The sequence below is a fragment of the Podarcis tiliguerta genome (genome assembly GCF_965153285.1).
Source record: "Podarcis tiliguerta genome assembly, chromosome: 13".
NCBI classification, from domain to species: domain Eukaryota; kingdom Metazoa; phylum Chordata; class Lepidosauria; order Squamata; family Lacertidae; genus Podarcis; species Podarcis tiliguerta.
This window is the reverse complement of record NC_139546.1, coordinates 7,039,807-7,056,106: the sequence shown is the minus strand read 5'-3', so window position 1 is coordinate 7,056,106 and position 16,300 is coordinate 7,039,807.

The following is a 16,300-nucleotide window of genomic DNA, read 5'->3' as shown; positions in this document are numbered from 1 at the left end:
TGTATGATAGGGTGGATAAAGAGGATTAGACTTGGGGTTTAACTAAGTACGTAAAGGGACACATGCAGCTGCCATTGCAGTGAAAATGAAGGGGAGAATCTTAAAATCTGCTGAGGCTGAGGCTGCTGTGATCTAACACCTTCAGCCCCCTTCTCCCTTCCTTCCTACCAATTCAGCTCGTACATCCATGAAGCCATTTTTTATACCTGTTGTTGTTTAGTCGTTTAGTCGTGTCCGACTCCTCGTGACCCCCTGGACCAGAGCACGCCAGGCACTCCTATCTTCTGCTGCCTCCCGCAGTTTGGTCAAACTCATGCTGGTAGCTTCGAGAACACTGTCCAACCATCTCGTCCTCTGTCGTCCCCTTCTCCTTGTGCCCTCCATCTTTCCCAACATCAGGGTCTTTTCCAGGGAGTCTTCTCTTCTCATGAGGTGGCCAAAGTATTGGAGCCTCAGCTTCAAGATCTGTCCTTCCAGTGACCACTCAGGGCTGATTTCCTTAAGAATGGATAGGTTTGATCTTCTTGCAGTCCATGGGATTCTCAAGAGTCTCCTCCAGCACCATAATTCAAAAGCATCAATTCTTCGGCTATCAGCTTTCTTTAAGGCCCAGCTTTTATACCTGCTTGGTACAAATTTTGGAACTAAATCAGCCCCGACCAAGATTTGACAATGCCAAATAATAATAATAAGAAGAAACATTTTAGGAACGACAGCTTCCCAAGTAAGGCCATTTGTGTAGAATTTGAAGTTGTAAACACTGGTTTCTTCACTATCTCCCTGCCCTCATTTTCAGTTGAGCTGGAGTATAAATTCACATGACCCTTCTTCACATAGTGATTTATTCCAGCCATTCCGTGGTGAAAGCCCCATGGTTTATAACACATTCAGGTCTCTGACCTCCTTGAGTTCATAAAGCCTTAAAAATCAGACCTATCCAAAATATTAGCCACCCTCCTTCCTCTTGCTTCTCTACTATTCATGCAGCCGCCTCCTCCTCCTCCTCCTCCATCTCTTCTTTCTCTGCACATACAGCAATTTTGGTTCTTTCAGGATCTGTTTTCAGCATGACAGCTGGCTGAAATGTTAATGCATTTCAGCAGTTTCTGAACTGATTGCCTGGATTCCAAAGCAAGGACCCTTGCCTTTTTAGCAGCTTAAATCAGACCCGGGTTGTTTGTTTCCTGTCATCATTTCTTACTTATCTCTTCGAGGGAGGGGAAAAAAAATACTAATTACAGCATCTAAAATGATTTTGCAGAATAAAACACAAAAGAATGACACATATTTGCCTCTTCACTATGTGTGCTTTTCAGCAAAATCTCCAATATTAATCGAAAGAAGCCAGTTGTGATTGTATCACCCATAAAGAGGAATGATGGGCAACAAGCACAGTTCCTAAGAAACTTAGCAATAAATGATATTGCTGAGTGCCATGAATGATGTGCCAAGATGGCCAGGAAAAAGTTAGTTCTGATACTCTCTGTGTATCAAGCCAATTCACACAGTAAACAGTTTGCAAGTATGTGCCTCCATAGAACCGCTGCCATTTGAAACCAATGCCTATGGTTTTTTTCCCCACTGACCCACATTAAAACGAGACTTGACCCTTGGAAGATCAGGGAGTGCCTGCCATGCTGCAGGTGAACATCCAAATAGGTTGCGGCTGAAGTGCGCCAGGAAAGCTACTTGGAAACTGCGAGAGGACTTAGAAGCCAGATGCCAGCAGAAAAAACCTATTAACTTCCCTCCGGAGAACAGAGATTGGAAGTCACTCCCTTTGAAATAACAGAAGGGTTTGGTGATCTCTCACGGAAACGACAGCTTCAGTGGGCTGATTATATAGACACGGGTAATAAGTCAGAAGCTGGCATACTCCTATGGCCACAGAAGTTGCCCCTGTAAAAGATGGAATCGTACCCATTGCATATCTCTTTAGCGGGAATGAATGGAGCAATCCTACCCTCTCCCCCACCCGATTATGGGTAGGATTAAAAAACATATTTGACCTGACAGTCAAGGCAGTTCCCACAGGTTTATTTTTAGAGGCTTGTTATTTATTTCCTGGCCGTTTGGTTAGAATAGCAATGGATATGTTTGTTTTTTTTAAGGCCGAATGGCATACATTAATTATTGATGAGTGCCAGTTATTTGTTCAACGATTTAACCTGCTGGAAACAATTTGGGGTCTGGCTATGCATTAATGGTGTTAAATGTGATTTTGTTCTCAGTTTCTATCAGAGGGGGGATTGCAACATTTGTAATGTAATAGTGATTTGTATTAGCAAGAGTTATTAATGTTCCAGCTCTAAACTGATGCAAAAGTCTTTGGCACATATCTCTTTTGACTTCTCCATTGTATGTATGTTTTTCTTTCCTTTAAAATGACAACTAAGTAAACAGAGCTGGGGCAAAATGTTACCCAAAGCCACTTAAGCACCAAATATTATCTGAGGAATTATTTCCAGGGGAGAAAAAAGTGTTTTGATTAGAGTAGAAAAAAATTATTTGGGTAATAATTACCTGTAAACTTCATTTCCAGTGGGGCAGTTAGTTGCATAAATGGGGTGAAAATAAAGTACCATTTGTTGCCCCCTCCCTTTTAATGAAACACTGCAATTGTAAATGCAGTTCTTGAAAGCTATGGCCAAACAGGCTAGGCGCTGTATTAATTGTGCAATCAAACTGAATTTTTTATTATTATTATGTAAAAAGCAACAACAAGAGGCATGGAAGAGTATGAACAGCATCAGAACAAGGGAGAGTGAGCAAGAAGAAGAACCACAATGAATCACAGGAAGTGATTTTTTTTCTTTAGCTGTATCTTTCCTAACATATTAGTAGTGCTTTTATTTGTGATTACGTTAAAGCTAATCTGAGCTTTGGCATTTCAAAATGAATTTATTCAAAGCTCAAGTGTGAGGCTTAAAGTGCAGAGCTATGGAAACACGATTAACTGCACAATCCCATTGATGTTTACTCAGAAGCAAGCCCCATTGTGTTCGGTGAGGCTTGCTTGCTCCTTAATAAGCCTGTTTAGCATTATAGCCTAACTGCCTACAGGTCTAAAGGTTTGGCTATATGGGAAGTGAGGCAAACAATACAGAGTTTTTCGTGCAGAACCACAAAAGCTCCAGCATGTCACCAAAATATTGCACAGACAAAATGGCTTCTCCTACTTTGTAGTATGTGTAGGAAAAACCCTTGTTCCTCTCCTTGCTTATTCTCTGTCTCCCTGGGGGCTCTTTCTCCTTATTTCCTCCCACCCTCCCACCCTATTTTCATGCGTTCGCCATCTTGGCCTTGCCATCTATGACTGGTCACCTGTTGAGGGGGCCAGATAGGAATTTTTCCACTTGGCAAATTGGCACCAGCCATGTGGTTTTCGCCTGCCTCGTAGCAATCATCACAACTTTGTAAGGTTTGGCAGTTAGGCATTGGTAACCTGGTTGGTGAGAGGGGAGGTTGTGGCCTTCACCTGCAACCTCCCCTTTTTAAGGGTATTCCATTACAGGGATCCGGGGTGTGGATCCTGTCTGAAGCCCAGATATGGGCTAGGGCCATGCTACGATCCCATCAGGAACCCCGGGGGAGCTTGCAGTTGATGTACATCAACAGGGCTCCCCCTACTGGTTGACCCTTATGAGACTACCTGCATGGTGGGCAAGAGTCAGATATAGTGGGTTCAGTTCCAATGCCTAAGCCAATACCGCTCACACCTGTAACCACACCTGTGGCCTTATTTATCCCATTAACCCCAAATACTGGTGTCCATGTGTTTCATTATCTAGAAATAGGGTGGGCTCAGGGCCTTGCCATGCAAACAGTGCATTTTCCTGGGGGAAAGTGATGGAATGAAAGAAAAATCTCTTGGACCCATTACTAGAAATCATGGGGCATATGGAAGTTTGGATGAGCCTCTGGTTATGTGTAACACCCTGATGATGGATGTGCTTCTTTGGGTTGGGGGGTGCTTTTGTTCTTGCTACCAACCGTTCATTGAGTGCAGCTGGCAAGGCCAACCTGCGCAGGGGCTCTGTGTGATCAGGGCACCAACACAACAATGGGTGCCTTTAGACACAGGCTTAATTTGCAGGCAAGTCATTGAAATATCACAGATGGGCCATGATTTGTTTACTTATATGGATTTCCCCAGGAAAGAGTAAATGGGGAGGGGGCAGGGAGAGACATCGTGCAGACTCTTTGAACAGAATTTGTATGAAGGAGAAGCACCATTCTCGCAATAAACACCCAACTGGAACCATTGCAGATTGGGACATGACACAGGCACTTGGTCCTTGACCTTCCTGAACAGATAACACCCCCACTCAATGCTCTATTGTCGAAAAAAGCAAAGACTTGATAGAGGAGAGTCAAAAAGCATTTGAACTCAAACATGCCCTACGTGTGAGCAACACGTGCCTAGGGCTTATGTGATCTCTGATTGGATGAGAAACTATAATTGGGGAAGAAGGAGCAAATAAGAATGGTGTCGAAACAGCATATTAGGGGCAGAAGGCTATTGCAGTCTTTTGTCCTGTCCCCCCTCCCCTCATTTGATTAAATTTGTAGTTTGTTGTTAAAAATAATACAAAATATGTTGCAAAATTCATCATCAAGGAGTTGGCTGGTAATGAAGGAATTAACCATCTAAATCTCTTTCTTAACTTAGTGGTGCAGGTCAGGATACAAATGGCAATGGACGTGCATGCAGAAGCATGGAAAGAAATGAAGCGGTAGCTAGGCAACCAGGAAGGAATGGGTCAATACTCTTACATTAGGTCAGCAGAGCAACTGGTCTGGAGATTGGCAGCTGTGAATGGCCTTTTGCCCTGTTCTACCTCCCACAGACCAAACCCCTTGGTCTGCCAGGCATCACTCTTTAGCTTCCAGACTGTACCCCAGGGACTCCCAAGCTCTAAGTCTCAGGAGACTTGGCAACTGAAGTTAAAGCCACACACACAAAATCAGGTTAGGCTAATATGCATTTGACCACTATTGCTACACTGAGGCACGATGGACCCTGTAACAAAGCAGAGCTCTTGTCTTCTTTCCTTGGTGTGGCTAAATCTAAATATCTAAAAGAAGACCATGAATAGGGATGGCCCTGTTGTGCTGAGAATGGTTGATTGATGACGGTGAAAGAGGGCTGATGATCATAATGATTGGTGTTTCATCTACAGAAATCACCAGTGATTCAGAATTTTTAGCATCACTCACCTTTTTCACTGACAACTTGGAGGCCACAGAGCTGTGAGACAACAGTCAAATCTAGCTATTTTTAGCACTGCATTAAGTTGTCAATCACTTTTCAATTCCAGTTCTCAACAGCCTTGTGAATTATAGCTTCAGTATTCATCTCTGACCTTAATAAATATTCACCCAGAAGCAGGGCAAGTTTGTCCCCACCCCAAAGAAAATGCTGATGTCAAATATCTCAAGGAAGTTTGAAATTACAACTACATCAAAGAAGACAGTGCTTTATGTTATATTTGTTCTGTAGCAATAGGTTCCGGATTGATAAATAGATAGATACCACAGAGCTCTTGAAGTCTGCTGAATCCATCTTTTTCCAGATTTTGGGAATCCTCTCACTGTGAATCAGTTCATATCATTTGTTACTCAGACCATCCAGTATATTTGCCAAATGGTGGCTTCATTGTTCTCATGGGCTAAGACCAAAGACAATGCTGTAGCCTTTGTGCTAGGAATGAAAATCTCCCTATAACCATTCCTTTTCCATGGGACAGCTTCATTTGTGCCATGAAGGTTATAGCAGCATCTTCTGCTTTTAGACCCCGATGCAAAGACATTTATTTTATTTAGCAGGATTTATATCAGCGGGGTAGGGTGGGGGGCTGTTTTGGACACAATATGGCTTGAATTCAAGCAGAAATGCAAAGGGAGATTTTTCCATTGTGAGTGCAGCTCAAGAACATTAGACTTGTAGAAGTCAGTTGGTCTATAACCTGTTATCTGCTGATGGACAGATACTACTATAGCACATTTTGACCAATGTGATCAGCGGAGTATGCACAGCTCCAGTAGAGTCGTCCAGCAGAACATCAGAGTTTTCCTGCTTTCTAGTAGTCAACCTGTTCCAGAGTTCCCTGATAAAATTCCTTACCTACTCTGTTAAGTTCAAAATATAGTGTTTATTGTCTCATGACATACCATCCACATAAACTTTAAGAGATGCTGGTACATCATGAACTAATTTACTATAATTCAGTTCTCTAGTCTTAGAAGCAAACCTTGTAAAGATCCAGGTATACAGAGAGATCCTCTAGCACTTTGCCTTGAGAGCTTACCATGCTATACCATGGTAGAGCTTACCATAGAGCATGTAACCTTAATCAAGAAGATAAAACCTCACCCTTGGAAAACACTCCACACTCATGCTAACTCTGCTGAATCCAACCTTGGCTTTATACTCACCGTTGCACATTCCTTAGAGAAAGGGAGGGTGGATGAGTCATGCCTTGGACTGTTTCTAATCATCCAGTGCAGCTGGTGTGCTCATGCTGAACAGAATCCAGATGTGCAGGATGGGATCCTCGAGACATGGCCCAAGCAATAAGTGCAATTTCACTCATTTTTCTAAATTACACCAAAAAAGAAATGAATGCGGGTGAAGACCCGTTGTATTGCTGGCTTGAATTCACTCCTAGCTCTTGCATTGCTGTTTTAAAATGTGGTGCCTTTTTCTGTGTGTATAAGGATTTGCTCCCTCTTATAATTCCATGCAAGGATGACTCACCAGATGATGGAGAGCCTAGATCTCACAATTGATGTCATCAGCATTGCAGATTTCAGTAAACCAATTAAATGTATGTATGTGTTGTTTAGGGTGGCGCTGTGGTCTAAACCACAGAGCCTAGGGCTTGCTGATCAGAAGGTCGTCAGTTTGAATCCCCGTGACGGGGTGAGCTCCCGTTGCTCGGTCCCTGCTCCTGCGAACCTAGCAATTCGAAAGCATGTCAAAGTGCAAGTAGATAAATAGGTACCGTTCTGGCGGGAAGGTAAATGGCATTTCCGTGCGCTGCTCTGGTTTCACCAGAAGTGGCTTAGTCATGCTGGCCACATGACCTGGAAGCTGTCTGCAAACAAACGCCGGCTCCCTCGGCCAGTAAAGCCGCAAGCCCAGAGTCGTCCGTGACTGGAACTAATGGTCAGGGGTACCTTTACCTTTATGTGTTGGTTATTTATTAAAGTATTGAGTTATGCAGTGTCCACCTCAAGAAAAGTAATAGTACCACTATTCTGTATTGGTCAGACCACACCTGGAGTACTGTGTCCAGTTCTAGGCACTACGGTTTAAGAAGGATATTGTCAGGCTTCGGGGAATCGGTTCCCTCCCCCGTGGCAGGAAATAAGATCAAACGAAAGGAACGTCTTACCATTTAGATTTTTTAATAACCACAGTGAATGACAAAAGAACACATCTCCCTAGAAATTTTGGTGCTCCCAATTGAAGCTCACACCTCCTCCATCCCTATTAATCTACATCACTCCTACATCTTGTAATCTGAGTTTATACCCTCTGTGCTTTCTGTTCTGAGACTTTCTGAGCTCTTTTCGACCTTGGGGAGGGAGGTGGAGGAATGCTGCCCAATGACTTGTGAATCTGTTAACACTCTCTCTTCCAGTATTTCTTCTCCTAGCTGTTCCCCATCCAGTATTTCCCAGCTTCTACCTTCTGAACTATGCCCCTCTGAAACCGCTGTTCCAAATCTATACTGTCCTCCTGCTCCTGGGAAGATGCAGGAGCAGGGGGAGGCACCCACCAGTCCTCCTCAGTGCAGCCCTCCTTAGCATGGTCCCTGACATATATTTACAAGCTGGAATGTGTGCAGAGGACAACAACCAACATGATTTGGGTCTGGAAACCAATTCTTATGAGGAGCAGTTGAGGGGGTTGGGTGTCTTTAGACTGGATAAATTGGGTGTGTTGAGACTGACAAACCTAGACAGCATCTTAAAAAGCAGAGACATCACCTTGCCCACAAAGGTCTGTATAGTTAAAGCTATGGTTTTCCCAGTAGTGATGGATGGAACTGAAAGCTGGACCAGAAAGAAGGCTGATCGCCAAAGAATTGATGTTTTTGAATTATGGTGCTGGAGGAGACTCTTGAGAGTCCCATGGACTGCAAGAAGATCAAACCTCTCCATTCTGAAGGAAATCAGCCCTGAGTGCTCATTGGAAGGACAGATCCTGAAGCTGAGGCTCCAGTACTTTGGCCACCTCATGAGAAGAGAAGACTCCCTGGAAAAGACCCTGATGTTGGGAAAGACAAGGGGAAGGGGATGACAGAGGATGAGATGGTTGGACAGTGTTCTTGAAGCTACCAAAATGAGTTTGACCAAATTGCAGGAGGCAGTGGAAGACAGGAATGCCTGGCGTGCTCTGGTCCATGGGGTCACGAAGAGTCGGACACGACTAAACAACTAGACAACAACAACAACACGAGTAACAGGATTATGCTTAATTTGCTATGTATTTGTTGTCTGTTCTTCTCTACAATAGCTATATTATACCTGCCACAATTGAAGAATTACTGAATGCCTACAAATGGTCTCGGTTTACAGCCTCCTTAAAAATTCTGTGGCCCTTGTTTTATTGCCCACATTTAGCACCATTTTCATCAAAGTCGAAAGAAAGATGAGGCTTCAACTCAAAGCTTTGACTTTCATAGCTAAAGGGTTGAAAGTCAGGGAATCTAAGAAAACAGCTACAACATTTTATATATTTGAGGGCTTCAGAGCTTTTACATTGTGGTCCCTTGAAAATTCCCTAAAAATCATAAATTTTATCAGCGTACTTAAAATGGCTCATAAAAGCAGAAGGTGAAGCCTCGCTTTAGATTTTTGGGGAGAAGATGTGGATTATTCCTATGTGCATATAAATCACTTTCTGAGAAGCTTTTAAAGTGGCTCCTTGAGAATGGATGCAGTTTTGATGACTTGCCAAGAGAAGGGCATGTAAATCCCACAAGAATTATCATTTGCTGATGACACAAGCTGTAAATGGAATGTCGGTCATGCTACAGAAGTCAAATTGACACTTTTTTTTCATTTTCAGCAAGGCAAAGCTATTGGCAGAGGCTATTCCAACAAGAGGATTTGTGAGGATGCAAATAGACTAGTGGAAAAAAACCAGAGAAAATTATAAGAAATCCCTGCTTTTTAGTATTTAGGGAATGAGTGACTTCTTTGACTTCCCAACTGCACTGTTATGAAGAAGCTTCTTTGAACAGCCACGAGAATTTACCGAAACAGAACATACTGAAATCCCTACATCCAATTACATGTAAGAAAAGTGGGGTAGAGTTTAATTATTTCCTCAGTACAGTGAATGAGCACACATTCTACATCAGCACATAACCTGATGTAGGCTGTAAGGCAGTTGACTACCACAATATACTGTCATAGCTACTCAGATGGCTTTTTAAAAAAGGAATGGTAAAATTCATGGCTTCAGCTTGATCAGTGGGCATTAGCCATAATAACTAATCATACTGGTTGAATGACCAAAACTAAGTTTAAATCTAAAATTTTATTTTTTTATTTCATTCCATTTTTGAGTTATGAGGGTTTGAAATTTCAAAAACTTGACAGTTTTGACCTTGCCAGACTACACAGAAGCATTTAAAGCTCAGCCCAGGATTGAGATTTGTCAAAACTAAAAACACCAATCTCTTCAGAACTTCATGGGCTTTAATATGATATGTCACATGATAGGCTTACTTAAAATTTTAAATTTAAGTTACAAAATTTAATTTTTAAAAAAGTGATTAAAATTAATATGATGTAAAATTTTCCAAAAAATCTTTGTTTATTTAATATTTTTAAGAGCTACCTGCAAAATTTCAACTTAGGATCTCAATGGGATCACATTTAAAAACTTTTTTTGTACATGTCTGCCTTATTGGGTTCTGTTTAGGATAAATGTGTCTTCTTAGAGTAAAATATAACAGAATAAACAAGACTTCAACTATAAGATCAATTGCTACAGGCATTTCTTTAGCACGTTATTCAATTAAAAGGTGTCTGAAAAGCTAGTCAGGCTTTTCTTTTAAAAATGTGTCCCAAAGCGGATTGCTAGCTTGCTTTTGCGTGATAGAATTAACGCTTTGAAAGAATTCCTTCCTGTTGTTACTTCATTTCACAAACATTACAACACACAGAGTATCAAATTCTCAGTGTTGCAAGGGCTCATGTGGGGACAGGGGATTTGGGATGAAGGTCTGTTTGTAACAAACTTGGATTCTGTCATAATGGCATCAACAAATCTCCCAAGATAAAGCCACTATCCATCAAACTTGGTTATCTGTTGATCTCACAAAGTAAATAAAGGCAGCAGAAATAATACTAATACTAATACTAATACTAATACTAATACTAATACTAATGCTAATAACACTGTGCCCATCTGACTGGGTTGCCTGAGCAACTCTGGGTGGCTTCCAACAGATATTAAAACATAATAAAACTTCAAATGCTTTAAATGTCCCTGTACAGGTACAGGGCTGCCTTCAGATGCCTTCTAAAAGTTGTGTGGTTATTTATCTCCTTGACAACTGATGGGAGGGCATTCCACAGTGAGGGTGCCACCGCTGAGAAGGCCCTCTGCCTGGTTCCTCGTAACTTCATTTCTCACAGTGAGAGAACTGCCAGAAGGCCCTCGGAGCTGGACCTCAGCGTCTGGGCTGAACGATGGGGAAGTCAGAGCAAGCACTTGCATTTAAATGAATAAGCAAATAGTGCTAAAATATCTCTCAAACTGAAAGTCTGTTCTCGTCACATCATATATTTTCACAAGGAATCAGGGGGCAATTCTGATTTGGTACTTTGTGGCTGCTGTTGTTTAGTCATTTAGTCGTGTCTGACTCTTCATGACCCCATGGACCAGAGCATGCCAGGTAGTTCTCTCTTCCACTGCCTCCCGCAGTTTAGTCAAACTTATGCTGGTAGCTTCGAGAACACTGCCCAACCATCTCGTCCTCTGTCGTCCCCTTCTCCTTGTGCCCTCCATCTTTCCCAACATCAGGGTCTTTTCCAGGGATTCTTCTCTTCTCATGAGGTGACCAAAGTACTGGAGCCTCAGCTTCAGGATCTGTCCTTCCAGTGAGCACTCAGGGCTGATTCCCTTCAGAATGGAGAGGTTTGATCTTCTTGCTGTCCATGGGACTCTCCAGAGTCTCCTTCAGCACCATAATTCAAAAGCATCAATTCTACTCCTGCTTTAAACATGCAAAACATGGCATGCATTTGCTCTCACTCTTGAGGAGCAAATGTACAAAATGTGTATATTCTTTCTGGGTGGCTCACATTTCTGTAACTTTTATTGAACATGAAGGGAACTTCTGTGTCTAAAAAGCCTGCCAGGCTCTCAGAATTGGCATAGAAATCCGTTGTGCTGAGTGCCCCTGGCATAGTAACAAGGAAAGAGATCAGAGAAGCAAAATAGGTCAAGTATTTTTAAACTACCTATTGTTTCTAAAGAAGTGCTTTAAATAATAATTTCTAAACCCTATCCATGCAGTGTGAGGTAGATAAAAGCTTATTATTGACCTTATATCAATTTCTATGATGGTGGCACCTGGAGATTAGCAGCTTTCTAATGTTCTTGAGAAATAGACTTTAAAAGTAACTCGAGGTGTTGCAAAACAGACCAGCTGCTAGCTTTGATACGTTTATCTATTTATTTATTTAGTCTTTCTGTCCAATAGATCCCCAAGGCAGGTAGCAATAATGAAAATAACATCAGGAACTGCATTGCACTGAGGTGACAAAACACCCAGAGATACAACGTTATTCTTAAAATGTATACATAAACGGCCAAGAATGCAGGAGGTCAATATTTCCTGAGTGCCTGGCAGAATAAGGTTTTACCTTATCTTTAAAAAACAGGAGCTAGCATAAGAGGCATCATATAAGAGACTATTCCAGAACTGGGGTGCTACTACAAAAAGGGCCCTGCCCCTTGTGGGTGACCATCTCACCTCAAGTGGACCATGGACAAGGCTTTCCCCAATGCCGGGAGACGTTAATATGCAAGGAGACGTTAATATGCAAGGAGGCATTAGCTGAGCCTTAGTGTCGAAGGAAATCAGCCCTGAGTGCTCACTGGAGGAACAGATCGTGAAGCTGAGGCTCCAATAATTTGGCCACCTCATGAGAAGAGAAGACTCCCTGGAAAAGACCCTGATGCTGGGAAAGATGGAGGGCAGAAGGAGAAGGGGACGACAGAGGATGAGATGGTTGAATAGTGCTATTGAAGCTACCAGCATGAGTTTGACCAAACTGTGGGAGGCAGTGGAAGACAGAAGTGCCTGGCGTGCTCTGGTCCATGGGGTCACGAAGAGTTGGACACGACTAAATGACTAAACAACAACAAGTGTCAAAGGGATCCTGCTCCCCAAGCTGTGTATGGCTTGAAAAGTCAACACCTTGACTTTTATCCAGAATTAAATTGGCAACTTTGTCCATGGAGTTTTCTTGGCAGGGATACTGGAGTGGCTTGCCGGTTCCTGATTTCCTGCTTAAGGAAATCAGCCCTGAGTGCTCACTGGAAGGACAGATCGTGAATCTGAGGCTCCAGTACTTTGGCCACCTCATGAGAAGAGAAGACTCCCTGGAAAAGACCCTGATGTTGGGAAAGATGGAGGGCACAAGAAGAAGGGGATGACAGAGGACGAGATGGTTGGACAGTGTTCTCGAAGCTACAAACTTGAGTCTGACCAAACTGCGGGAGGCAGTGGAAGACAGGAGTGCCTGGCATGCTCTGGTCCATGGGGTCACGAAGAGTCGAACACGACTAAACGACTAAACAACAACAAAATTTCAACCAATGCAATTCTCTCAGCACTTTCTGTAGGACCCATGGTTGGTTGGCATTCATCTTTCTTGGGAGACAATGGAAGATTGTGCCTATACAGGTGAAGTCAAACCATTGGAGAGTTACAGCACCAGCTGTATGCAGGAGAGACATGTTTTGTTGCAGCTGGGACAGATAAAGGCATCTGGTTATGCTGATGGAGGTGTGCCATGGAGTTTTTTCTCCTTGTGTTCCTCCCAGCAGCCATTGATCCTCTGGTCACTGCTGTGGGTACATGACCTGACTGTCTGTCTCCAGGCACTGCAGTAGTCTGCAAAGGATTCCCACACGGCAGAGTTAATGTTGCCAACTTTCATGTCATCTTCGCAGGCATCTTTGTAATGATGTGTTATTTCTATGATCTCCTATTTTTTTACTAAGATTTTTTGGTATTTGCCCCACAACTGAGTTTCAGGAAGAGCCATCTAATGATTTTGCTTAGTATAGGAGGTGCCTCGCAAGACGAAAATAATCCGTTCCGCGAGTCTCTTCGTCTTGCGGTTTTTTTCGTCTTGCGAAGCAAACCCATTAGCGGCTTGGCGGATTAGCGCTATTAGCGGCTTAGCGGATCAGCTGATAAGCGGCTTAGCGGATCAGCTGATAAGCGGCTTAGCGGCTTGGGGAAAAGGGGGGGGGAACCCGCAGGAACTCGCAAGACATTTTCGTCTTGCGAAGCAAGCCCATAGGAAATTCGATTTGCGAAGCACCTCCAAAACGGAAAACCCTTTCGTCTAGCGGGTTTTCCGTCTTGCGAGGCATTCGTCTTGCAGGGCACCACTGTATTTCACAATACAGTGGTACCTCGGGTTAAGAACTTACCGTAATTCATTCTGGAGGTCCGTTCTTAACCTGAAACTGTTCTTAACCTGAGGTACCACTTTCGCTAATGGGGCCTCCCGCTGCCGTTGCACCACTGCCGCACAATTTCTGTTCTCATCCTGAAGCAAAGTTCTTAACCCGAGGTACTATTTCTGGGTTAGCGGAGTCTGTAACCTGAAGAGTCTGTAACCTGAAGCACCTGTAACCCGAGGCACCACTTTATGGTGAAATTCTAACAAATTCACACATTCAATGCCTATCCCACTCAGAATTTCCCCAAAACAGCAACTTCATTTTGCATATGTGTTCATAGCAAGACCAACTCCCAAAAGGGAACTATCCCCATGGATGAATGCTACTGATGGGTTACTTCTGAGAAAAGCAGCATATTGAGATATTCTTTAATCCCTAACAGATCAAATGAATATCTTGAATTACACCAGTTGATGTGATTCCTGATTATTTACTGCTGTAATCCTTTCCCCTTCTTCAAATTGCTTAAGGGACTTAACAGATCTGATTGAATTTCACTTTGAGACTCCTCTTGACTAGGGATGCTGGAGAAATCTGTTGAAAATGGGCTATCAAACAGCTACTGCATGCTATATGTAAATAGATCTGCACATTGCTTTGCAATGTGCATTATTTACATATTAAGGAGGTAAAATTGTTCCTCTCTTGATATTGTGTGTCTATAAATTGCTCAGTAAGGAAGATATAGTGTGCTCCCTCTCTTTTACAATTTAGCCTAGAAAATGCTGAAGAAAAAGGTGAGAATGTTGTACACATACTGTATACCCCATCTAAAATTTCACACATGCTTCCAAAACCCAGACTGCAAGTGAGTTTATAGAGTGGAGTGAGATTTGAGCCAACACCTTCCAAGTTTTCCACTCCCACTCTTAAATTTTATACTACCCCAGGCATGTTTTCCATGTGGAAATCTGTCCCTGCAAGTATATAGATTTTGAATGCAGTATCTCATTTTTAATCATGTCCTGGTGGCATACACAAGAATATAAACATCCCATTAAGGCTTTGCACAAAAGTGCATTGGAATAATATTTCAGTTTCAGTAACTAGCTTTTCACAGAATTCTATCAGCAAATGTTATCAGGTTGGAAGCTGGTTTGACTTGAACAATGGCACACATTGGACAATGCAGCAATCAACTCTGTGACATTTTGCTAACTTGGCTATACAAGTTTCAAAACAGAAATGGACTGGATTGGCCTTCAAGGAAGTTTTGTTGAAAAAAATGTGTAGTAAGCTTCAGTTTTCATTTCTTCACATTTCAGGTGCCATTTTAAATCATTGGTGCCAACTCCAGTGGGCCCTGTGGGTCTGGGCACCTATAATTTTTGTTTTTGTGTGTGCCTGGCCTCTGCCCCCTGCCACTGCTACCACGCACTGCCAGCTGCTGGCTGCCATCATATCCCTGGCACTCTGTGATTCTGAGATGCGTCTGCAGCCATAGCGGGTCCCAACAGAGGCCCCGGGGTGGAGGCGCAGTCGCAGGCCCAGTGGTTGCGCCACCGCCAGATGTCATGATATTGCAGTGTGGTGCCACCTGAGCACCCACAGTCGGGGGCCCAAGTCGGCACTGCTGGATCATGCCATGTCTCCAATAACCACCTCTCATTTCACTATAGAAGATGCTCTATATAATTAGATAAAAAGTATCGTGTTTGTGCCAACTCACCTTGGGTTCCACTCCCAAGCGGGTTACATGGAATGTCTTTTGCTCAATAAAGCAGAATTTTCCCTGCACAACTCCCTCCCAGTTGGTAAGAGAGGGAAGAAAGGGAGCAAACCCTGATTATAGCTTCTAGGTATATTCCCATCCTCTGCCCTGTTGGCAGATCTTTTGATGAGAAGGAACAACCTTTCCTCCTTTTCCCATAGAAGCATGCTCTTGGGGCAGTGAGGACCGAAGGCTCTGTTAACCCTAATTGTGTTTGTCCAATTTGCAATGCTTTTCTGTATGACAAGCAGAGCACCATTCCACCTGATGTATTTCTCTGGTTTGGGATATGAAATGAGATTCTTTGCATGTCTGGTCAGCAGCTCACAGCAGGCAGCTGCCCCAAACTTAACAGATAGTGGCACTCACATGTTTTGTCCTTCTGACAGACAGCTGACAACAAAAGATTGTGAAAGGGGAGCATCAACATTCAGCATAACTTCAGCTAAATGAGGGAGGACAAGCCTGGAATTAACTAAAATTAATGTGTTCCTAGACAACCCCTTTGCAGATAAAGGGTTTGGGGAAAGAACAGGGAGGGTAGTTTGATTGACTGCAAAATAGATAATCCTTCAGCAACATTCATTTGCACCTTACTGTTTTTTGCAAGCTTTCAAGAAATGGGTGTACCAGGTAAGTTTTTCATGTAACACAATTTTCTGTATACAGTATTTCTTCACCATAATGAGGTGTTAAATTCAGACAATGCTTTCCATATTTCAGCAATCAATAGACATGCAGCAAGATGAAGATAATTTGACTCCCCCATGCCCAGCAAGCCACTTCTGGGTTTATGAGAACAATGTGACTTGTTACATTTAGGAAAATCTCATTTATACAAGCACACTATACAAAGG